The sequence below is a fragment of the Dromiciops gliroides genome, chromosome 4, assembly GCF_019393635.1.
Source record: "Dromiciops gliroides isolate mDroGli1 chromosome 4, mDroGli1.pri, whole genome shotgun sequence".
NCBI classification, from domain to species: Eukaryota; Metazoa; Chordata; class Mammalia; order Microbiotheria; family Microbiotheriidae; genus Dromiciops; species Dromiciops gliroides.
The window spans coordinates 255,357,283-255,382,685 of NC_057864.1; the positions used below are offsets into that span (position 1 = coordinate 255,357,283).

The following is a 25,403-nucleotide window of genomic DNA, read 5'->3' on the forward strand; positions in this document are numbered from 1 at the left end:
GGCCTGAAATTAAGAGGGTCTAGGGAAGGCTTCCTGTAGGAGGTAGGATTTCAGTTGGAACTTAAAGGAAGCCATCGGGGAGTCAAAGTGAAGGAGGAAAAACATTCCAGGCATGTGGGCAGCCAGAGAGAATGCCTGGAGCCTAGAGATGGAGTGTCTTGTTAGTGGAATAACCAGGAGGCTAGTGTCACTGCCCCAAAGAGTACAACTTGAGGGGTAGGGTGAAAGAAGACTAGAAAAGTGGGCGGGGGGGGGGGGGGGGGGGGGGGGGGGGGGGGAGAAGATTAGGAGTTTGAATGTCCAACAGAGCATTTTGTGTCTGCTCCTGGAGCCAATAGGGACCCATGGAGCTGGAGGAGAGCTACCCTCTTTTTTTTTCTTCTTTTTTTTTTCTTTTTTTTTTGAGGGGCAATGGGGGTTATGTGACTTTCCCAAGGTCACACAGCCAGTAAGTGTCAAGTGTCTGAGGCCGAATTTGAATTCAGGTCCTCCTGAATCTAGGGCCGGTGCTTTATCCACTGGGCCATCTAGCTGCCCCCTACCCTCTCATTTTTTCACAAAAGGGAACCCGAGGCCCTGGGGCATGACATCTATTTAGTGGTAGAAGTCAGGTTCCTGGACCTGGAGTTCTTTCCAAGCAAGTTCTCTCAGAACAGCAATCAGAGATCAGGGCCCTGAGGGAATTCAATGGGCAAGGTCATAAGGATGCAAAACCAATACAATCCCGGCATTCTAAGAGTTCTAGTTTTACTTGGGGAAATCACACCTACCTGGGAGAAATATATAGAAAACACACATAAAGGAGCATGTGGGACAGCAAGGTGGTGCAGTGGATAGAGCACCAGGCCTGCAATCAGGAAAACCTGAGTTCAAATCAAGCCTCAAATACTAGCTTTGTGACCCTGGGTAACCCATATTCTCAACAATACAATGATCCAAGACGATCCCAAAGGACTATTGATGAAACATACTATCCACATCCAAAGAAAGAAATGATATTGATGGAACACCAACTGAAGCATGCTATTTTTCACTCTTTCATTTTTTTTTCTTTTATTCGAGTTTTCTTGTATAAAGTAACTGATATAGTAGTGATTTGTTCATATGTACGTAAGAAAGTGTTGGGCTAAATGATCTCTAAGATACTTTCCAGCTCTAACACTGATCTCTCCTCTCCCCCACCTTCCCCCCCCCATCTTTCTTCCTCTCAGAATCACTGCCCAAGAAATTCTGATACCAATCCCTTATGAACCATAAAATATTGAAAACAGCTTTCTCTTTACCAATCTGGACTTCTTGCTCCTTCTGTGGATACAACCACAAGCAAAATGCCCCAGGATTGGTTGGAAGCCCGTTAAACAGGTCTATGCACACTGCAGGTACTCATGTATTCATTGAAAGAAGAGAGAGGAAGAGGGAGATACAGAAAGAAATGACAAGCACGATGATTTCAGAAAGGCCTGGAAAGACTTGTATGAGCTGATATATAGTGAAGAGAGCAGAACCAGGAGAACATTGTGCACAGAGACAGCAATCTTGTTTGATGAAGAAACTATTCTCAGTAATAAAATGACAACTATTCTCAATAATACAATGATCCAAGACAATTCCAAAGAACTATCAATGAGATATACTATCCACCTCCAAAGAAAAAACTGATATTGATGAAACACAGACTGAAGCATGCTATTTTTCACTTTCTTTCATTTTTTTCTTTTATTCAAGTTTTTTTATATACAAAATGACTACTATGGTAATGTTTTACATAATTGTACATGTATAACCTATATCTGATTGCTTACCATATCAGGGAAGGGGGAGGGGAGAGAGGGAAGGAGAGATAAAAATAGGAACCCCAAACTATAAATAAAAATATTTATTGCTTTAAAAAAGAAAAGAAAAAAGAAAAATGGCAACCTACCCCAGGATCTCTACAAGGAAAACCCTAAGTGGGGTCACAGAGTTGGACATGACTGAGCAACAACATGCAAAGTAGATATAAAGTTTATTTCGACCTAGGACCTTGCAGAAAGAGTAGTAACTACTTGAAGATTTCTGGAAAGGCATCCTGTACAGGAATCCCAAGAGATTGAAGTGAGGAAAGAGCCCCTTCCAGGCACAGGGCTATGGAAAGGCAGGGAAGTAGGCCATGGCCTGTTCAACCCTTTTTGACCCACTGCACATCAAGGCTGTCCATGGAGTTTTCTTGGCAAAGAAACTTGAGGGGTCTGCCATTTCCTTCTCCAGTGGATTAAGGCAAACAGAGGCTAAGTGACTTGCCCAGGGTCACACAGATAAGAAGTATCTGAGGCTAGATTTGAACTCAGGTCTTCCTGTTTCCATTGTGCCACCTAATTGCCTCCTGCTTCTTATATAATAGCAAGTAGGTTTAGCTGATTTGTAGAGTTTGTAAGTGGGAATCACTAGTCTCAATAGAAGGATAGGTTGAGGCCTGATTGTGAAGGGCTTGAAATAAAGCCCTTTTTAAAAATAAATCTTTATTATTTTATTCTAGAGGTAAAGGGAGCCATTAAATGGGAGTGACATGATTAGATCTCTGCTGAGGGTCTTCCGGGGATGAGGAAGAAAAGGCACTTAACTTTGGAACATGGGAAAATGTAAAGGGAGGGTGGGTCTGAGTTCTGCCACCTTGGAGAACATAAGGGCACAAAGCACCTGTGCTGGAGGTAGGGGTAAGGTAGAGACAGATCATTTATTCAATCATGGGATACGGGGGCAGAGTTGACCTGACCAGTAATTGGAGGATTGAGTACCTCACAAATATTATTCACCCCTCTAGAACTAGCCAGGCTATACTCCACTAACCCTGCCTTGACCACCCGGCAGGACCCAGGGGTTCATTCATCATTTGCCCAGCTGAGCCCCCCCACCACCCCCTAACCCCAACTCTGGCTTGGGGATGAATGATCATATTAATTCACTGATCCTGTGTTGGGCGCCTTTGGCTCTCCTCAGACTCCAGTGACTTCCTACTGTAGCAGGCTACCTAAGGAAAGTTTCCTTTCCAGCCCAGTTTCTCATTCCTTCATGTTGTTGTTCAGTCATTTCAGTCATGTCTGACTCATCATGACCCCATTTGGGGTTTTCTTGGCAAAGATACTGGAGTGGTTTGCCATTGTCTTCTCTAGAAAATTTTACAAACACAATTAAGTGACTAGTCCAGGGTCACACAGCTAGTAAGTGTCTGAGGCTAGATTGGAACTCAGGAAGATAAAGGATCTTCCTGACCTGCTGCTTTATCCACTGTGCCATCTATATGCCCCTGTTGCCTCATAAGCCATCTATATCAGCCCCAACATTTTCTTTCCCCCCTTCCACTGTGCCCTCTGGAATCTTGTAAAACTTCTCTTCATATTATACATATAGCTTCCTCCCAGAAATTACTTTGTATATCCTCTGTATCTCAAGGTATACATTGTTTCCCCTAGTAGAAAGTAAGATACTTGAGGGCAAGAACTATTTGATTTTTTTTTCTTTGTATCTCCAGAACCCAGCAACAATGGCTGGCATGGGCCAGGTGTTTAATAAATGCTTATTGAATTCGATTGAGTTGAGTAAGGAGATGGCCTTGAAAAGAGAAAAGCCAGAGGGTACTTTCTCTCCAACTTCCTAATCTCGCTGAGGAAATGCTGAGCCGGGTACTGTCCTTTAAAGGTGACTGCTCTCACCGATCCTTCACAGGACCAGGCTCCCCAGGGGCTAGCAGACTCTGGCTGAGGCATCAGAGGATCATAAATATAGCTTGGAAGGGACCTCTCAGGTCATCTTGTCCAACCCCTTCATTTTACAGATGGCGGAGAAGACCTGACAATCAGGGAAGTTAAATGGCTTCAGCATTAAATGCTGGAGAGGCATTGGAAGGCTTTGAGACTCTAAGAGGCAGCACCCTTTCCACCATCCCCCGCTACCAATCCTAGAAGATTCACTACACCACCTACAAAATCCCCCTGTATTTAAAGAGCATGGGTGGCATGTTTTTTTCCTAATCCCTTTCCCATTCATTACCTTATCTGATCCTCACAACCAAATGCCCGGAGAGGTAAGCAAATTATCTCCATGGACACATGAGGAAGAAGAAGATAAATTACTCATACAGCTTCACACAGCTAGTTGGTTAAGAAAGAGAGTCATGGGGCAGCTAGGTGGCACAGTGGATAGAGCACTGGCCCTGGATTCAGGAGGACCTGAGTTCAAATCCAGTCTCAGACACTTGACACTTACTAGCTGTGTGACCCTGGGCAAGTCACTTAACCCCAATTGCCTCACAAAAAAAGAAAGAAAGAAAGAAAGAGAGTCAGGCCTAGAACCCAGGTGTTCTAACTCTCTGGATTCCTATTCTAAAACTCAGAGCTCTCCCAAACAGAGATGAAGATAGGAATTGGACCTGTGATTTCACTGGGAAACTAACTACAGCTAGGTGAATAGCGTGCCAGGCCTGGAGTCAGGAAGACCCATCTTCCTGAGTTCAAATCTGGCATCAGACAATAGTTGTATGATCCTGGGTAAGTCATTTAACTCTGCTTGCCTCAGTTTCCTCATCTGTAAAATGAGCTGGAGAAGGAAATGGCAAACCATTCCTGTATCTTTGCCGAGAGGCAAACAGGGTTAAGTGACTTGCCCAGGGTCACATAGCTATAAACCAAAGTCCAGAGTTTAATTTACCTGCTCAAGGCCACACAGTGAGTGGCTGAGTGGGGACTTGAACGGAGATCCTTTATGCTCTTTTTACTATACCATGATATCATAATAATAAACAGGGAAGATTACTATGCTAGCAGAAAGATGACCATATCAGGCAGCTAGGTGGTACAGTGGATAGAGCACTGGCCCTGGATTCAGGAGGACCTGAGTTCAAATCCAGCCTCAGACACTTGACACTTACTAGCTGTGTGACCCTGAGCAAGTCACTTAACTCTCATTGTCCTGCACCCCCCAAAAAAAGAAAAATAAAGAGAAATGGTGACCATGATGCCTACAGAGAAGTACAGAAGGACTTACATAAAGTGATGGGAAGGGAAGGAAGCAGAGCCAAGAAAACAATGGACAAAATGACTTCAACAATGAAAAAGGGCAGAACAACAACCACAAAAGAATAACATGAATAATAATTAACATTTATATAGCACCCACTGTAACCCTGGACAAATCACTTCACCCTGTTTTCCTCAGTTTCCTCATCTGTCAAATGAGCTGGAGAAGGAAATGGCAAACCACTCTAGGATCTTTGCCAAGAAAACCCCAAATGGGGTCACAAAAAGTTGGACATGATTGAATAAACAACATCAAAATTAGTGAGGCCCTATGCTAAGGGCTTTACAATTATTATCCCATTTGATCCTCACAACAACCCTGGGAGGTGGGGCCTATTACTATCATTTCCATTTTACAGATGAGGAAACTGAGGCAAACAGAGTTTAAGTGACTTGCCCAAGATCACACAAATGTCTGAGGCTGGATTTGAACTCAGTCTTCTGGGCTCCAGGCCTGATGCTCTATCCACTATGCCATCTAGTGGCCTTGGAGTGACAAGGGCTCAGCATCCAGAATCAGAGGACCCCAAGTGCTGGTCTTGCCTCTGCCATCAGTTTTCTGCATGACTTGGGACAAATCAATTAATCTTTTTGAAGGGAAAAATGACTCAGCCAAGATCACACAGCTATGCAGTGAGCCCTGCTTTATGTCCTCATCACCTTTCTCAGTTGGACTCTTGCAGTAATAGCCTCCTAACTGGGCTCCCTCCTCCCCCCACCACAAGTTCCTCCTTTCTCTATTCCATCCTCTTCGCAGTTGCCAAAGAAATATTTAAGAATAACTCTTTGGCACAGGTTTGACTATGTTATTCCCCTGAAAGAAACTCTGGGCATTCCTATTGTGTCTTCAATAAAATTTCCCCTCCTCTCGTTGGAAAGTAAAGCCCTTCACAATCCAGCTCCAGCCATCCTTTTCCAGGTTAATTGCACCTGACTCCCCCTGTACTCCAGCCAAATTGGCTCACACATAACACTCCATTCCCTCTCTATGTGGCTTTGCACAGGTTCTCTCTCATACCCGGAACACACTTCCTCCTAATGCCCACTTCTCGGAGTCCCTCGATTCCTTCAGGGTTCAGTTCCAGCCCCAGCTTTTACACTAGGCCTTCCTGAGCCTCCCGGATAGCAACGGCATCTAAATGTAGATAAACATTTATTTTATATTTCCAATAGACCTCTATAGGTACATGTTGCCTTTCCTGATAGAATCAAAGCTTCTTGAAAGATGACTTCATTTTCATCTTCGTATCATACCCATTGATTAGCACAGTAAGCTGCACTTAGCAGGTACTAAATAAATGCTTACTGATGGATAGGTTGATGGGTAAGTAATAACACAGTCTAGACCACTACTGTTATAAACTGAATCCAACACAGAACATAGAATGTCAGAATTGGAAGGGGCCAAGAACATAGAATGTTAGGATATAGAACATAGAATGTCACGGTTGGAGGGAGCCTTGGAACATAAAATATTAGGAGACAGAACATATAATGTCAGAGCTGGAGGGGCCTTGGAACATAGAATGTTATGTCCAGAAGGAATCTTAGAACATAGAATGTGGAAAAAACCCACAGAAGAATGTGCTGAAATCATCTTCTAACCAAGAACGGCTTGGAAGGTCAGAAGGAGGGAGCTGCTGTGCTGACACAGATCCAGTCCCAGGAAGGCCTCACCAGAGGAGACCCCCAGAGCCTCCGAATCAGCTGAAGCATCAGTGTCGACTGGAACTAAGCTCACAGTCTGGTGAGAGGGCTGAGCCCTGGGCAGAGGGGAGACTACAGGGGTCTATGTTGGTGCTAAGGCAGAACTTGGGTTTTTCACCCCTGCTGGGAACCAGGAGGTAGGCTTGAGTAGCAGTGGCCTAGGTCGGGGAGGGGCACAGGCTTGTCAGAGCTGACAACCACAACACAAAAAGCTGGTTGATTAGAACATAGAAAGTGAAGACTGGATCTGGCCTTAGAACAGAGAATGTAAGGACACAGAACATAGAATGTTAGGGCTGGAAGGAGCCTTAGAAAATTGAGTGTTAGGACACAGAACACAGAATGTCAGAATTGGATGGAACCTTAGACCATAGAATGTTGGAACACAGAATATATAATGTCAGGGCTGAAGAGAACCTTAGAACATAGAATGTTAGGTCCAGAAAGAATCTTAGAACATAGGATGTCAGGGTGCTCTGCCTTAGAACATAGAATGGCAGGGATGGCAGGGTCCTAAGAAACCATCTATCTAGTCCAAGGCACTCATTTCACTGAAGAGAAGACACTATGGGATGTGACCACCACTTGGGTGCATGCTCATAGGCAGAACTGCCCAACCCCCACCATGTTTCTTTTTTCTCTGTCAAGGAGAATGATTAGGTAGCTGAAACCCCAGATAAGTAGGAAGTAGAAAGAGAACACTTAGATGCCCCCGAAGAGTCCAAGGCACCAGGCCCCTAATGAACTACCTCCTGAAAATGGAGGCTGCAAACAAAAAAACTAAGCTTAACTTTGGTTCCAAATAAAATTCTAGAACATATTAATAAAGAGATAGTAAGTAAATATCTAGAAAAGGAAGTGGCAATCCCAAAGGACCAGCAAGGTTTTATCAACAGGGCAAGCTAAGTGGCATAGTGGATAGAATACTAAACCTGGAGTCAGGAGGACCTGAGTTCAAATCCAGCCTCAGATACTTACTAGCTGTGTAACCCTGGGTGAGTCACCTAACCTTTTTACGCCTCAGTTTCCTCAACTGTAAAATGGAGATAATAATAGCTCCTATTTCCCAGGGTTATTGTGGGGATCAAAAGAGATAATATCTGTAAAGCCCTTAGCCCAATGCCTGGCACACAGTAAGCACAATTTAAATGCTTATCTCCTTCCCCGTCAATAATAGGTCATGCAAGGCTAAACCTATTTCCTTTTTGGCAGTGTTATTACATGGGTCGATCTGGGAAATGCTATGTATATTGTTTACCTAGATTTTAGCAAAGCACCTGACAAAATCTCTCACGACACTGCTGCAGAAAAGATAACGAGTTGGACAATAGTGCAGTTAACAGGATTCAGAGTCAGCCGGCCCTAGAGTTGCCATTAATAGTTTCAAACCAGTTTGAAAGGAGCATCTGGCTGCTTCCCTCTGGCTCTGTGTTCGGCCTGGTTTTAGCTGACATTGTTAGCAATGACTTGGATAAAGGAATAGATGGCATGACCACAACAATGGTAGATAACACAAAGTCGGGATGGATAACTCATGCCTATGATGACACTTGGGATCTAAAAAGATCTTGAACTCTAGGCTGAATATATTTTTTTCTCATCTTAATAGTATTTTTTTTCCAGTTACATGTAAAGATAGTTTTCAACATTTGGTTTTTGTTGTTGTTGTTGGTTTTTTAGTGAGTCAATTGGAATTAAGTGATTTGCCCAGGGTCACACAGCTAGTAAGTGCCAAGTGTCTGAGGTCAGATTTGAACTCAGGTCCTCCTGAATCCAGGGCTGGTGCTCTATCCACTGCGCCACCTAGCTGCCCCTCAACATTTGTTTTTTGTTTTTTGTTTTTTAGGGCAATGAGGGTTAAGTGACTTGCCCAGGGCCACACAGCTAGTAAGTGTTAAGTGTCTGAGGCCGGATTTGAACTCAGGTACTCCTGAATCCAGGGCCGGTGCTTTATCCACTGCGCCACCTAGCTGCCCCAACATTTGTTTTTATAAGATTTTGAGTTCCAAATTTTTCTCCCTCTCTCTCTTCCCTCCCCCCCCCAGACAAAAAGCAATCTGATAAATGTTATATATGTACAATTCCATTAAACATATCGCCACATTAGTCCTGTTGTGAAAGAATCAGAACAAAAGGGAAAAACCTCAAAAAAGAAAACAAAAGTAGAAACAGTATGGTTCAATCTCCACTCGGATTCCACGGTTCTTTTTTCTGGATGTGAAACGCATTTTCTATCATGAGTCCTTTAGAATTTTCTTGGATCATTGCACTGCTGAGAAGATCTAAGTCTATCACAGCTGATCATCACACAATATTGCTGTTACTGTATACAATGTTTTCCTGGTTCTTCTCTCTTCACTCAGCATCAGTCCACTTAAGTCTTTCCAGGTTTTTCTGAAATCTTCCCGTTCACTGTTTCTTATAACACAATAGTATTCCATTACATTCGTATGCCACTTGTTTAGCCATTCCCCAATTGATGAGCATCCCCTTGATTTCCAATTCTTTGCCACCACAAAGAGAGCTGCTATAAATATTTTTGTACGTGTGGGTCCTTTTCCCTTTTTTATGATCACTTTGGAATACAGACCTAGTAGTAATATTACTAGGTCAAAGGGTATGCACAGCCCCATAGCCCTTTGGGCATAGTTCCAAATTGCTCTCCAGAATGGTTGGATCAGTTCACAACTCCACCAACAATGCATTAGTGTTCCAGTTTTTCCACATCTTCTCCAACATTTGTTATTTTTATTTTTTGTCATACTAGCCAATTTGATAGCTATGAGGTGCAAAGAGGCAACCTGAGGTTTGATGTAAGGAAAGTCTCCCTATGAATTAGAGGTGCCTAAAAGTGGAGTGAGCTGCCTCAAGGCCTAGTGGCTTCTCCCTCCCTAGAGTTTTTCAAGCAAAGGCTGGATGACCTTTTCAAGGATGGTGGAGAAAGGAAGTCTTGTTTATGTATGGATTAGATGAGGTTGGCCTCTGAGGCCCCTTCCAACTCTTGATATTTTGTGAGATGCAGAGGGGAAGTTACACTTCATGAATTCCCATGGGGACATCAAAGAGAACACACTTCCTTCCTGTTGAGTGCTGGGGGAGGCCCCAAGGAAAAAACAAAACAGAAACCTAGTGCTTAGAGAACTGGATCCTTGAAGATGCACCTTCTTCCCATCTTTCTGTGCAGAAAGGATGACCCCAGCCTATCTAACTGCTTGGAGGCTGACAAGCTGAGTAGAGAGCTAGGTGATGGCAGGCAGAGGGAGAGGAACAAATGTCTGCTGCTCTCTGGGCCTGGTTCCCACCCTGCCAGCAATTCCCAGAGGTCAGGCACACCAGCCCCATGCCCCAGCATGCTCATTCCCCACAGCCCACATCCCACATCCCAGGGAAAGCGCTGTTGGTGTTGGCGCCTGGTAGGGCTAGGATTTCTAGCCCTGAGCAAGTCAAGGCAGTCCTGTGGCTAGGGTTGGGAAGGCTTCAAAGGGTTATGAAGACCAGTGAGGAGTCCCATGGAGATCAGCCAGATGCTGACCCAGAAAGCAGAAATCCCATGGGGCTTGAGGAGAGGAGGTGAGGGGTAGGGAAGTGAGGGGTGGGGGTTGGAGGTAGTGAGTGGAAAGACAGCAGGCATCCAAACCCAGGGAGCAGGAGGCAAGTCGGAAACTGGAAAGAGAAAGATGTAACATGCATCTTCCCCCAACTTGGAGGATACAAAGGAATCGGATGGCCCCAGGGCTACAACTGATCAAATAGACTGGGTTGTCTCACCAGGCTGACATCCACCTCCCATTTCTTCACTTCTCCTGCCACATACAGTACCACACACAGAACTTCCCTCCAGATACACAGAGTTACAGCAATCAGTCATAAAACCAAACACTCCCTTTTCCTGATACACATAGGACAGATATAGGATATAGTCTCCCAGCCTCAATATCCCCTCCCCCCCCCCCCCCCCCCGCGGAGGCAGCCATTTAAATCATTGACCTTTTCTTGCTTTGGCCCTTCAAGCACACAAAGGTATATACAACTCCCTCCATCTCATATAGTTAATTGCTAATAACAGTCAACATGTATATAGTACTTAAGGCTTGCAAATAATATTTATTATAACTTGTTGTTCAGTCATTTCAGTCGTGTCTGACTCCTCGTGACCCCATTTGGGGTCTTCTTGGCAAAGATACTGGAGTGGTTTGCCATTTCCTTCTCCAGATCATTTAACAGATGAGGAAACTGAAGCAAACAGGGTGAAGTGACTTGCTCAGGGTTACACAGCTAGGAAGGATCTAAGGGCAGATTTGAACTCAGGTCTTCCTGATTCTGGGCCTAATGCTCTAGCCACTGAGTCACCTAGCTGCCCTTATTATTATTATTATTTACAGATGAAGAAATTGAGGCTCACAGAGGTTAAAAGACTCATCCAAAGTCATATAACTAGCAAGTATCTGAGGCCAGTCTTCTTGACTTCACATCCAGTGTTCTATCCATAATGCCAAACTGCCTCTTCATACAAATATTCATGAGTCACACACACACACACACACACACACACACACACACGGATATTACAGACAAGTTCCTCCAACTCACAGACACAAGGCCTCATTCATACATGCAAGCCCACCACGCATGCACAGCCACACAGAAATCTCTCGTCCACAGAGATACACAGAAGTCCATCGCACACAAAGAGACAAACACAAGTGTCTTACAACCCAGAGATAACACAAGTCTCTCCGTTTCACACAGATTCCCACAAGTCCCTCACATCTCACAGATGCCTCATTCACACACAGATGGATGCCAGTGCATCACTCGCACGCACACACACACAAGTCCACTGCATACGCAGCAAGATACACACAAGTCCCTCTATCTCTCACACACAGATGCCCTTTGAAAAGCATTTCAAAATTCCCCACCCTGACAATCGCATTCTGATGTTCGGGAATTCCTTCCCTAGGGATCTGACCAAGTCCTTCTAGCCCCCACAGCTGGCTCCCCTTGACCTCCCAGGCCCCCTTGGATGCTTCCTTCTCTCCATTTCTACCTCCAGAACACACTCATCTGGATGCCCTTTCCAGCAGGTCTCCTGGCATGCATCCACACCCATCTCTAACAGCTTTCTTCTTGTGTTGTGGGTGTAAACTTGGTCTCCCCAGCTAAACAGGAAAATCACGGCTTCCCACTCCACTGCCAATAAAGAACAGTTAGTCACATTTCTCTAGCCCTTTAAGGTCTACAAAATAACTGTGTGGTCACAAAGACAAACAACTTTGAAACGCTTAAGAACTCTGTTCAATGCAATGACCCACCACACTCCAAAGGACCAGTGATGAAGCACACTGCCCACCCCCTGATGTAGGAGAGACGGATGCAGGGTGCAGAATGAGACATGACCAGCGTGGGAATTGGTTTTGCCTGATGACGTATATTTCTTACAGTGGGGGTGGGGGTAGGGGAGAGAAAAATAAATGCTTGTCAATTGACAGATAGCTTTATCATAATTAATCAATTAGTGATTAAATAATTAATTTGGGGGGGGGAATAAGATCAAGTCTGTGAGTTGAGTCCTGTAAGTACTGAGGTTTAAATGACTTGCCTGTGGTTATACCAGAAGTTAAATGTATTAAGTTCATACTTGAACCCAGGCTGCCTGTCTCTGGCCTACTCCAGTACCCTCCCTCCAGCAACATCAGCTCACCAGCACACATATAAATGCTCTTTTGAATGGAGGAATAAATGTTGGGCCAGTTATGTAGCATTAGCTCCCTTCCATAGTCAACCTCACATAGCGACAGTTTCTCCAAGTAATTCAGACAGGAGGCATGGGGAGGAGACCCCTACAATCAGGCCCAGGGAAAAGAGATGCCATCTCACTGGTGCTTTCTCTAATATGATTAGTGAATTTTCCTTTTTCAGTTCCTTATCTCTGCCCCCCTTTAAAGACATCCCTGACTCAGTCAAATGCTCACCACTCTTCATTTCCCAACAAGCCATTCACTGGGAAATAAAGGTCTGTCCAACAACCAAGGCATCTCTATAACTGCCCTTCCTACAGGTATCTCATGCCCCCTTCCCCACTCCCACAACCCTGGTTCACTCTGGTTCTATGAATAGTAAGAAAATCAGTGGAGGGGCAGCTAGGTGGCGCAGTAGATAGAGCACTGGCCCTGGATTCAGGAGGACCTGAGTTCAAATCCGGCCTCAGACACTTAACACTTACTAGCTGTGTGACCCTGGGCAAGTCACTTAACCCCAATTGCCTCACTAAAACAAAAACAAACAAACAAGAAAATCAGTGGAAAGCTAGATAGCATCCACCCCCTAACCTCTCACAATCCCTGTGACACCCCAGACTGAAACCCCCTTCCCTGGCCCCAACCTGGGCATTAGAATGTAAAGTCCCAGAAGGCATAGGCTGTCTCATGGCCGGTTGTCTTTGTATCTCTGGTGCCTGACACAGTGACTGGCATGGAGGATGAGCTTAAGCAAGGATTGTCCACTCATTCATCCATTCCCTGGCCGGGCAGAAGGCTCTTGCCCACAGTGGGTAGATGGAGGAGCACTTTCTCCCACTCCAATTTTCCAAGGAGGACCAGCAGCCCAGGCCCAAGCTAATCCGGTACTCTCATTCCTTTTCCATCTTAATAGTTTAAAAAAAAAACCCTCAGCAGAGTTCAGAAGAGGAAAAGAATGAGGGGACCAGAGAGCTGCCTCAAAGACAATCTATTTGGCTCTCACTGAGGCGGTTAACACTATGCCACGAGAGTACCTCGGGGGAGAATTCAATCAAGCTGGCCAGACAGCAGCACAATGACATGGATCAAAGATTGGGTCCTGGTCTACAGAGGTGCTGCCTGTGTTTGAGAGAGAGAAAGAGTGTGAGGATGCGTGGGGGCCCTACCTATAGCCCCATACCTGAGCATGGTAGATGTGGGGGTGGCCAGGGGTAGGAGGAAGGGGACAAATTGAGCCTGAAAGGACTCTAAATTTATAGTTCTCCGGTTTGTCCCCTCTGCTCTCCGGTGCAGGTTTTGTGTAAATCAGTCTACAGGTGCGTGCGCGCGCATGCGCGCGCGCGCACACACACACACACCATTTCTTCAGGGATGGTCCTTGGGAAGAGGACAGGGCCTCACATCCTGGATCTAACACTTAACTACCTGCGTGTCCTTGGACCAATCAGTTTATCTACCAGGGCTTTGGTTCTCTTTTCTGGTAGTAAGAGGATGCTGGACCAGATGACCTTTCCCAGATTCCCCTCAGTCCATTCCAGATCCGAACCTATGATTACTGTAATCCTAAAGGGACAAGGGAGAGGTCATAAGGTCATGAGGGATCAAGGATCATCCCAGCAGAGCTGGAAGGGACTTCATGAGTCATCTTGTCCAATACCCTCATTCAAGAGATAAGGAACCCAAGGCCCAGAGGGTTTGTGACTTGCACAAGGTCACACAGGTAGTTAGTTGGTGGTGAACCCAGGGGCCCTAACTACAAATCCAACATTCTTTCTATCACACCACAGTACAGGGTCAGGTCTCCCACAGCAAGGGGCTAGCCAGATGAGGGGGAAAGGTAGAGGCTCAGAGTCCAAAGGGGGCTCCCTGGGTGGGTTTGAATCCTTCAGAGAGAGAAAATATTTTCCACTGCATTACATTATAGTGGGTAAATCACTCATTCATCCATTCATCTCTCATGCAATATCCCGGAAAAAAGGCTCTCACCCCACAAGGGGCTGGTGAAGGAGTAATTCTTGTCGTTGTTGAGTCTTGTCCGACTCTATAACTCTGTAGATTGTACTATCTGTGGGATTCTCTTGACAAAGATACTGGAGTAGTTTGCCATTTCCCTCTTCAGTGGATTAAGGCAAAGAGAGGTTAAATGACTCGCCCAGGATCACACAGCTGGTGAGTATCTGAGGCAGGTTTTGAACTCAGGTCTTCCTGACTTCTGGCTCAGCACTCTATCCACTCAGCTGCCTCCTAGCGGAGAAATTTCTTCCACCTTAATTCTCCAATTAATAGAGCCCTAAAGACTCCACGATATTAGACTGGGAGTCAAGAAACCTTGGTTCAAATCTCTCCTCAGACACTTAGTAGCTGTATAACACTGGGCAAGTGAATTAAAATCTCCAGGCGTAAGTGTCGCTCCCTGGAGTCTACAGACTAGTCTAGGTCTCTTCTGGGGCTAAATCTTTCATACTAGAGTATTTTCTCCTCCCCCCAATCCACTGGGAAAGGACTCAAGGAGAACCGCCAGGCAAGGTTTATGAGTTGGGCTTTGGGGTGGTCTTTGGTTGTGTTTGTGTTTGTTGTGGGGATCAATTCTGAGAGTGAGTCAAGTAGTGTATTGATTATGAGGACAAACCCCAGCTCTCCTCCCTCTATTCACCACATCTGCCTCAAGGCCAGGCTTGGCACCTTGGCTCATAACTGTGCCCCACTCCCAGCTTCCCTCTTTGGCCCCTATCTCCACCAATGAAAATCCCACCCATCCTTGGAAAGCCAGGTAGCTGTCTGGGTTCCTACAAGGCTCTCCTCAAATTTCATTTTAAGTCTTTTAAGGACTCATTCCTTCCTGGTCTTCCTTTTCCCCCACCCAGGTCCCACCTCCAGTCATTCCTCAAGTTAGTCATTAGTCCCCTTATTCAACCATACTTAGAATAGGTACTAAAGAACACCTCTGTAGGACCTAAAGGCAAAAAAAAAAAAAAAAAAAAAAGACTCAGCTCCTGACATTAAGGTGTTCCCAGCTTTCTAGGGGAGAACAGACTGAATACAAACAAATATAATACAAATTAGAATCTGATAAGTGGAAAGATATACAAATAAAGTACAGAGTTTGGTGAGGGCATTAGAGTTCAAGAAAGGAGACCTGGGTTCAAATCCTACCTCAGATACTTATTAGCTGCATTACCCTAGGCAAATCACCCAGATTCTCTGTGCTTCAGTTTCTTCAGCTCTAAAATGGGGTGTTGTACTCAGTGATGTCCAAATTCATGCTTCTATAGGCTTCAGGAAGAAGGTGATACTTAAGCTTGTTCGTTTTCCCCCCCAGGGCAATGAGGGTTAAGTGACTTGCCCAGGGTCACACAGCTAGTGTCAAATGTCTGAGGCCGGATTTGAACTCAGGTCCTCCTGAATCCAGGGCTGGTGCTTTATCCCCTGGACCACCTTGTTGTCCCCGGGCCCCTCACTTTGAAAAGGATAAGGAAACTAAAGCTCAGAAAAAAAAGGACTTGTCCAAGGTTCCTCCAGGAATTGGTGGCAGGGCCAGGACTAGAAGCTCAATCTCAACTCAAAAAAAAAAATCTTTACATGTAATAGAAAAATAATTATAATACATAATTTTTTAAAAATAGAACCCCAATCCACTGTTCATTCCAGGACACTATGAGCCTGTCTCTACAGATATGCAATTATTCAAGAGTAGAGCCCTTTACAGGTAAGCTACATGATGCAAAGATGACTAGAGCTAACCTAGTAAAGCTAAGGAAAATGCAAAGGGCCTCAGTTTCCCCTTCTGTAAAATGGGTGATGTGAAAGTCTCTAAACCCGTTTTCAGACCTTAATCTCAGGATGCCATTTTAGTTTCCTCTCTATCTCCCTCAACCAACCCTCCTTACCACCCCAGAGACCTGCCCAGTCATGTACACACCTTGCCATACCTCTAATCTCTTCTACATAGTCACCCTCACCCACCCCCCACAACACAAATATACAACCACTCTATGCCACTATAAAAGCGTATACTACCCCCACACTACTATTTATACACATAACCCACACACAGACACGGCCTCCATCTGATTATACATGCATACCGAACCCCTATTACAAATACACAACCCCGTACTATTACAGAGACATACACCCACCCATACCATTACATATGCATACACAGACCCTATAACACTAGATGCATATACAAACACTACTATTAAAGCTAGCATTTATATATAGCGCTCTAAGGTTTGCAAAGGGCTTTACAAATATCATTTCATTCGATCCTCATAAAAACCCCAGGAAGCAGGTGCTTATATCACCTCCATTTTTTCAGATGAAACTAAGGCTAGTGACTAGTCCAGCATCAGAAAGCTAGGAAGCATCTGAGGTCAGATTTTAACTCAGGTCCTCCTGAATTCAAGTCCAGGACTCTCTCTACTGGTCCCCCTAATTACCTATGCATAGATACAATGCTTACACAACCTCCTATACACCATACCTACACATACACGATCTCCCCCATGTAGGGCACCCCATGGCACAGTGACCACAGAAACTTTGTTTCCCCCACAAGTACCCTGTCCTCCTAGGCAACACAAATCCCTTGTCTCCCACCCAGAATATATCTTGTCCTCCCAATCACCTCACCCCATTTCTCCTATTCCTATCATACTCACAATCCAATAGGCATACCCTGTGACCACACCCATCCCCAACCATGCACGGACCACCCTTTGCAACAGAAATAGACACATACACACACACACACACACACACACACACACACACATTTGCCCAGTGGGAAAAACAGCTATGCAGAGACAGGGTGAAAGCCAAGATTTCCAACATAGCCACTATTTGCCACAGATGCTGAACAGGAGCTAATCTCTGGTGAGTGCCAATGTCATTGCAAGGCCCCGTCGGTAGGTCCCACTGAAAGAACACTAGACAGAGATGGGGAGGGCAGGGCATGGGAGAGTGGGTAGAACTTTCCTTTTCACCCACCTCGGGGGCTGGCCAGAACCACAAAGGGTTTGTAAAGGAATAGCACTTCAGCTTGAGACCTAACTCTGCTCTTTACTATCACTGGGCCCTTGGAGAAATTACTTCCCTTCTCTGGGCCTCAGTTTTCTCCTCTAAAAAATGAGAGGGTTAGCTCAGATGACCTTTTAGGTCCTCTCTGACTCTAGCAATCTACAAATCTATGACTTCAGGGCTGCTGGGAAGACTTCCTCTTGCTTGGGAGGCCAGGGAGAGTTAGCCCTCAGAGCCCCGTGCCATTGCCTCTTGAAGGCCCCTTGGTGCTCCAGAGTCTGCAGGGGCAGGGCAGGGGAGGGGATGGTGATTAAGCCCTTGTCAGCTAACACTTTTGAGGGGGTTAGTTGACAGCTTGGCTGACAGTAAGACAGATTGGGGGGGTGGGGGGGGGAATTGTTGCTGAGAAGGGAGGTAGACAGCCACCAAAGATAAACTTTCCAAGGCCTGCCAGGCCTGCCCTCTGCCCGGCCCAGGGGAGGGGACAGCTTCCCATTGGAACTCCCAGGAGCTTTGGCACTCTCCCAGTTTCTCTCCTTGGGCCCACAGGGAGATGCCCCAGCATGATGGGGCTATTTGACTTAAAGGAGAACGAAGTGCCCCATCCCACCCACCCACCCACCCACTCACCCACTCACAGTGTGGAGAGGGGGAGAGGAAGGCTGGCTGAAGTTACTTTGCACCAGTCCTATAACAGGGGAAAGGAAAGGGGGGAAGGGGAGGGGGGGAGAGGGGGAATTAACCGAGTTCCAAAATAGCTCACATGGTTCTGCTTGGTTTCACCCTGTGTAATGTTTGGCAGCTTCTGCTTTCAGTCTGACTCACTCCCCCACTTACGGCAGGCGGCCCCAAGGAGATGGCTGATGGGGTCTGCAGGCCCTGAGGCAGAGGCTACCCTCAAATCCATCCCCATGGTCAGACCAGCTTGAACCCTGACCTCCCCAGCTTTCTGTTCCTCCCCACTCCAATCAAACCCACCATTCTTTCCTCTCCCTTCCATTTCCCCTCAAATCCCAACCTCTAGGGTGATCCACAGATCCCCTTCAAAATCAGCGCAGGCCCAATGTATCCCCAGGATCAGGGTTAAACATAGGTTGAAGCCTGGGACCAAGGCTACCCCTTAGGGTCCAACTCCACCGTGGTTTCTGCTTCTTCTTTCTCTCTTAGCAATAATAGACTGAGGAGCACAAGAATTTGGCTGAGAGGTGATGAGGAAAACAAAGGATATAACTGGTTTGTCTCAGACAGTATGGCTGGTGAGCATTTCTTATACTCCAAAGGTACCCAAGTATACTCATCATCCCCACCTCTGCCCTTCCCCCACAACACACACACACACACACACACACACACACACACACACACACACACACACTAGAGTCAGAGGGAGGACACTGGAAAAACAATCTTCCCACCTGGACTTTTCTAGAGGAGAAATAAATGCTATGCTCCAATACTTAAAGTACTGGTATCAGAGCCAGAAGAAACTAATTTCAAGCTTCCCCCACCACCATTTACTAGCTGTATGAGTCTTGATAAGTTATAAAGAGCCTCAATTGTCTTATCTATAAAATGGGAATGGGGGTGGTGGTGGTTCTAGAGCTATTATTTCATTGGTGTAGAGAATACCTTTTGTGTAAACTGCCTTAGAGAATTCACTAAAGGCATAGAAAGGTTGTAGTCACACAGCCACAATGTGTCAGAAGCAGGATTTGAACCCAGGTCTTTCTATCTCTGAAGCTAGATAGATGTCACATATTTCACAGTTCTATTTTTTTAAGCCTTTGTAAACTGTCAAGTCCTATATGTGTTTGCTGAGAATTTAGCACCTTTACTCCCCCACCCACATATGACTTTGATATGAAAATAAAAAAGACTTTTCCCATACAGTCAAACTCTATACTACTTTTTCTTCTGCTATGAAACAGTGGTGTTGGTACAGTCCAAGATTTTCTAGATTTAATATGCTCTACCTTTGTCAGGACACATAGTGTTAAATTTAAAAACTGTTTGACTAAATATCACTGGATGGGAAAAGGAGGAAGGTAAGGCAAGTCAGAACTCACCTCTCTACCCCAGACCAACTGTCTCTCACCCTACTCCTTCCTTATATTTTCCCTCCTTTTCCTGGGCTGAAGGTTTGAGGGTCTTTCAATCCTGTGGGGAGACTTGGAAGCAAACAGGAACTACAGCAGCTGCCTGGGCCTTCTTCCTGTGGAACAAAAAAAGGCAGCAAGGGTAGCACAGTGGAGAGACCACTGGGCCTCTAGTCAGGAAGATCCTAGTTATAATTTAACCTCAGACACTTGCTGTGTGACTGTGGGCAAGTCACTTTACATATGTTTGCTTTGGTTTCCTTAACTATTAAATGTGGGTGTTAATAATAGCACCTACCTCCGAGGGTTGTTGTAAATCTCAAATGAGATATTTGTAAAGCACCTGGTATATAACAAATGCTTGCTTCTTTCTTTCCTTTCTTCCTCCTTCCCCCTTCCTTCCTTCCTTCCTTCCTTCCTCCCTCCTTCCTCCCTTCCTCTCTCTCTCCCTCCCTTCCTTCCTTCCTTCCTTCCTTCCTTCCTTCCTTCCTTCCTTCCTTCCTTCCTTCCTTCCTTCCTTCCTTCCTTCCTTCCTTCCTTCCTTCCTTCTTTTTCTCCCTCCCTTCCTTCCTCCTTCCCCTTTCCTTCCTCTCTCCCTCCCTCCCTCCCTTCCTTCCTAAGGTGTTGAAATGCCTAACTTAAAAAGAAAATAAATCCTCCATAGAAACACTACTTTTCAATCATTTAACCATCCTCTCCCTCCTTCTCTCAGGCTCCTTCCTCTGTCTCTCACCCAAACCCAATTCTGATTTGGCTCCAACCATTGAAGCCTTATCTCACATTTCTCCTCTGTCCATGTTCCTCAGATTCAATTCAGCAAACACTGATTAAGGCCGTGCTACTTCAAGGCACCGTTGCTAGGGTAGAGATACAAAAGCTTTGAAAAGGTGGGTGCAGTCTATTCACCACTCTAGGGATACTTCCTCCTCTTTCAGTTCAAGAAAAATGTATTTAACACATAGTCTAATTGCTAATTGCTGAGGACATTTTGGGGAGGGGAGGGGATGTGGAATCCCCTGTATGTCCAAAATAATGGGGGAGCAGAGAGAAAACACTAAAAACCATGGGCAAAAGGAGAAGCTTTTCAACCTCAGTGTCACATCTCACATCACTCCCTCCCTAAGTCGAGAATGCCTGCCTGAAACATTACTCATTCTTAAATATCCGGATCCAAAGTCAGCACCTCCACGACACCTTCCCAGATCCTTCAACCAAAAAAACCCCAGCCTTTTTCTCTTCCAAACTCTCAAAGCACTAAGGAACATTGTGGGCATTTAATTAATATTTGTTGGATGAGTGAATGAATAAATATCATCTTACTGTTTTGTATTGCATATAGCATGCTTGATAAATGTTGAATGTATTCATTGAAGCAATGTTTCATTCTGCGTGGGAGGGAATTATTTAAAGAATGGAGAAATGTTAGGAGATGAGAATTCCAATTCACTTTGCCACTAATTGCCATGTTAAACCTGGGTGAGTCATAGTTCTTTAGTCAATGAAGGTAGGAATCTCAACGATTAATGAAGGTTGCAAAAGGTGACAGGAGACCACGACTCAGATGCTGGAATAATTCGCCGCCTCTCACCCTGTGCCAACCCTAGTTCTGGAATGCAGAGATCAAGAGGAAAACCAAACAAAAAGAAAATTGTGGTATTGGATGCCCTGATGTCTGACGGAGTTTTTCTGAGTAAACTATGAAAGCAGGGCCTGGACCCTCCCCCTCTATTTGTCTCTCTCCAATCCCCCACCAATCCCAAATTCCTCATGGCTACTTCCACAACTGTTTCCTATAACTAGGAATGAAGGTGTAGGGAGTAGAGGGCATGAGGGAAAGGGGAGAGAGAGATAAAGCCCTTAGGAGCTAATGAATTTAATCAAGATTGCAATAATAGCAATAACAACAACAAGAACAATAATAATAATAGTAATAATAGTTAGCATTTATATAGTACTGGTCCAGAGCCTCCTGCTTCCAGTGTTTCTGGAAAATATGGCAACTCAAATAGACAGGTTAAGTTGGCTTCAGGACAATGTCCTTTAAGTTTTATGAAGAATTTTATATATATATATATAGTATATAGTATACACACACACACACATATATGTAAAATCTCAATTGGTCCTCACAACAACCCTGTGAGGTAAGGCCAACAAGCATTAATTATACAAGAAATGTTCATTAAATGCCTCCTAAGTGCAAAGAACTGTATGGTACAGCACCCAAGTGCTTTGAGATTTTGGAGGAGGAAAAGGCCATTTTTGGTTAAAGAATCTGGGAAGGCATCTTGGAGGAGGTGACTTTTTTTAAATTTTATTTATTTATTTATTTTTTTGGCAGGGCAATGAGGGTTAAGTGACTTGCCCAGGGTCACACAGCTAGTAAGTGTTAAGTGTCTGAGGCCAGATTTGAACTCAGATGCTCCTGAATCCAGGGCTGGTGCTTTATCCACTATGCCACCTAGCTTCCCCAAGGAGGTGATTTTTGACATATTTAAGAATGGAGAACATTTCAGCTAGTGAAGGTGGGCAGGCATTTGAGACTTAGAGAACTGTATAAGTAGTAGCTTCTCCTCCTATCCATAGTTTTTAGAGTTTTCTCTCCTACCAATTATTAATACATATGTATGTGTTCTATGTGTATATATACATTTGTTCTCTCTATATATATATGTTCTATATATATACATATATGTTCTATTCCCCATCCCCATTTTATAGATGAAGAAACTGAGGCAGAAAGAGCATCTATGGCAGAATTTGGACTCCAAGTCCACTATGCTGACAAGGAACTCATAGGGATGGAGAGACGTGACTGTCTAGAATTCCCCAAGTGCTAATCAAATATCTACCCTTTGTAGGGAATTCAAGAAGGTGTCCATCTGGTAGAATAGAAAGAACTGTGATTCAAAATCTAAGGACCTGGGTACAAATCCCACCTCTGTCATTTACTACCTGTATGACCTTGGGCAAGTCACTATACTTTTGGGGCTTCAGTTTCCTCACTTGGTCAATAGAAGGGGTTGAACTAGATGGCTTCTAAGGGCCCTTCTGGATCTAAATCTATGATCCAAAGAAATGCCCAGTCCCTCAATTTTACCCTGACTGTAGGTGTATCCAACATAAAGGAGAACTCTAAAAAGATGAATTCCAGGACTGCATAACAAGAGGGAATTTTGTTAACTCAGTCATTTAATAAACACATATCAGGCCATGATTGTGGGTAGGTGTCCTGCCTGTCACTAATGCTAAGCACTTGGGAAGATATGAAGTCTAGATAAACAGAATCCCCATCTTCCCAGAGCTTACAGCATAGTGGGGGATAAGACACAAATATAGAGAACTCAAAGCACAATATTACATCTGAGAGGTGCATACCTACTATGGGATAGTTGTACATGTCACACTAAATGCTTTACAATCCTGGGAGGTAGGTACTATTATTCTATTATTTCCCCTCCATTTTATAGATGAGGAAATTGAGACAAACAGAGGTTATGAAATTTGCCCAGGGTCACATAGATAGTAAGTATCTAAGGCTGGATTTGAACTCGGATCTTCAGGACTCCAACCCCTCCCCCTACACTTTATATATTGGGCCCCTTTAGCTGCCTCTAAACAACAGAAAACTAAGTGTGATTACCTCACTAGAAGGCTTAGAGGGAGAAGTCAACAAGAATGGTGAGAAAGACAAGGGGGATCATAAAGCACAAGGAAATCACAGAGTTGGTGCATTTCATTGTTGCTGTTATTGTTGTTGTTGTTCATCCTTCATTCTTGAAAAGGACCCATGACATCACTAGGTGATGTCTTGACTTGCAAGTCAATTGGATTTAAGTGAGGCAGGGCTGGGCAAAGTCATCAGCCCCACTCTCCTCCAAAGTCATTGGAGTCCAGTGATAAGATGAAGGTCAAGATGACTGGCAATGGTCTAGGATGGGAAGTGGGTGGCCTTGGTTTTAGAATTGTAAGGGGGGGAGGCAGCTAGGTGGCACAGCGGATAAAGCACCACCCCTGGATTCAGGAGGACCTGAGTTAAAATCCGGCCTCAGACACTTGACCACTTACTAGTTGTGTGACCCTGGGCAAGTCGCTTAACCTTCATTGCCCCTCCCCCCAAAAAGGAGCCCTAGAATTGTAAGGGTTGTAGAGACTATAAAGGAGCAGCCATAAAGAGGTCTGTGGGGGGTAAGGAAGCAGGAAGGGGAAAATTTCTCCAAATAGAAAGAAAGGAAGAAACTAGTATATTTGGGCAGTTTCAATCTTAAGGCAAGAAGCTATTCTCTTTAAGAAAGGAAAAATAGGGCAGTTAGGTGGTAAGTGAATGGATGGAGTACCAGCCCTGGAATCTAGAGGACCTGAGTTCAAATCTAGCCTCAGACATTTACTAGCTGTGTGACCCAGGGAAAGTCACTTAACCCCAATGCCTAAGAAAGGAAGGAAGGAAGGAAGGAAGGAAGGAAGGAAGGAAGGAAGGAAGGAAGGAAGGAAGGAAGGAAGGAAGGAAGGAAGGAAGGAAGGAAAAATATTCCTTAAGGCTGGAATGAACCTAGCACGGGGGAGCAAGCATCTAGCAAGGAGTTTTGAAAATATAGGCATCAATAAATGTTGTGGTTTATTTTTTTAAATTGTGACAAGCTGAGTCAAGCTGAATTCAGTGACTAAGCTGTGTACCTATAAATTACAAGCCTCTTTTTAGTTTGTTACTGGGAAGCATCAGGATATGATGGATGGAGAGCTGCCCTCAGGGTCAAGAAGGCCAGGGTTCAAGGCACCTGATGCATGATAACCATGTAAGCCAAGTCACTTAAGCTCTCTTTTCTCCCAGGCAACACTCAGAGGAGGTTCAGATATACATTGGTAGAAGTCCTAACATCCCTCCCCTCCAGCTCCCCACATCTATGGAATCACAAGAGCAGTAAAAATACCAAAAAACAAAAAATGTAGCAAAACCAAAACAAAACCCGAGAGAGACAGATACAGAGACAAAAAGATAATATGCCAAGCTTTCTTAACACAGTAGCTTTGTACTCACAGATTACTAACAATGTGTTTTGTGAATGATCTGTGGAGGGTAGCTATTAGAGAGAAGCTATAGGAGGAAAGAAAAAGAATATGTGTTTCTATATACCCCTTTATAGATGTCATCTTGTTTAATCCTCACAACAACCCTTCAATATGTTTTTGGTTTTGTTTTGTTTTGTTTTTTTGTTTTGCAGGGTAATGAGGGTTAAGTGACTTACCCAGGGTCACACAGCTAGTAAGTGCCAAGTGTCTGAGGCCGGATTTGAACTCAGGTCCTGCTGCATCCAGGGCTGGTGCTTTATCCACTGCACCACATAGCTGCCCCCAACAACCCTTCAATATGGATGCAGATTGAACCATACTATTTCTTTTGGTTTTGGTGCTGTTGTTTTTCTTTTTGGAGGTTTTTCCTTTTTGCTCTGATTCTTCTCTTATAATATGACTAATGCAGAAATATGTTTAATGTTATTGTACATATATAACATATATCAGATTACTTGCTGTCTTGGGGGGGTAGAGAGAGGAGGGAGGGAGAAAATTTTGAAACTAGAAATCTTATAAAAACAAATGTTGAAAACTATCTCTACATGCAACTGGAAAATAATAAAATACTTCTATAATTAAAAACAACAGTAACCCTTCAAGGTAGGTATTGTTATTATCCTCATTATATAGTTGAGGAAATGGAGGCAGACTGAGGTTAAGTGACTTGCCCAGGGTCACACAGCCATATTTGAACTTGGGTCTTCCTGTCTCCAGGC

At 44.5% G+C, this 25,403-nt stretch overlaps 1 protein-coding gene across 2 annotated transcripts in view; it reads right to left on the bottom strand.

Annotated features, from left to right (window-relative positions):
* TFEB (transcription factor EB) overlaps positions 1-25,403 on the bottom strand; it is an 87,541-nt gene that overhangs the window by 18,448 nt on the left and 43,690 nt on the right. Inside the window, exon 2 of one of the 2 annotated variants that reach the window (XM_043964202.1) lies at positions 19,588-19,733. The exons of the other annotated variant lie outside the window; for it this stretch is intronic. The gene's annotated coding sequence lies outside the window, so the exon portion shown is untranslated. The remainder of the gene's footprint in view (positions 1-19,587; positions 19,734-25,403) is intronic. 2 annotated transcript variants of the gene reach the window in all.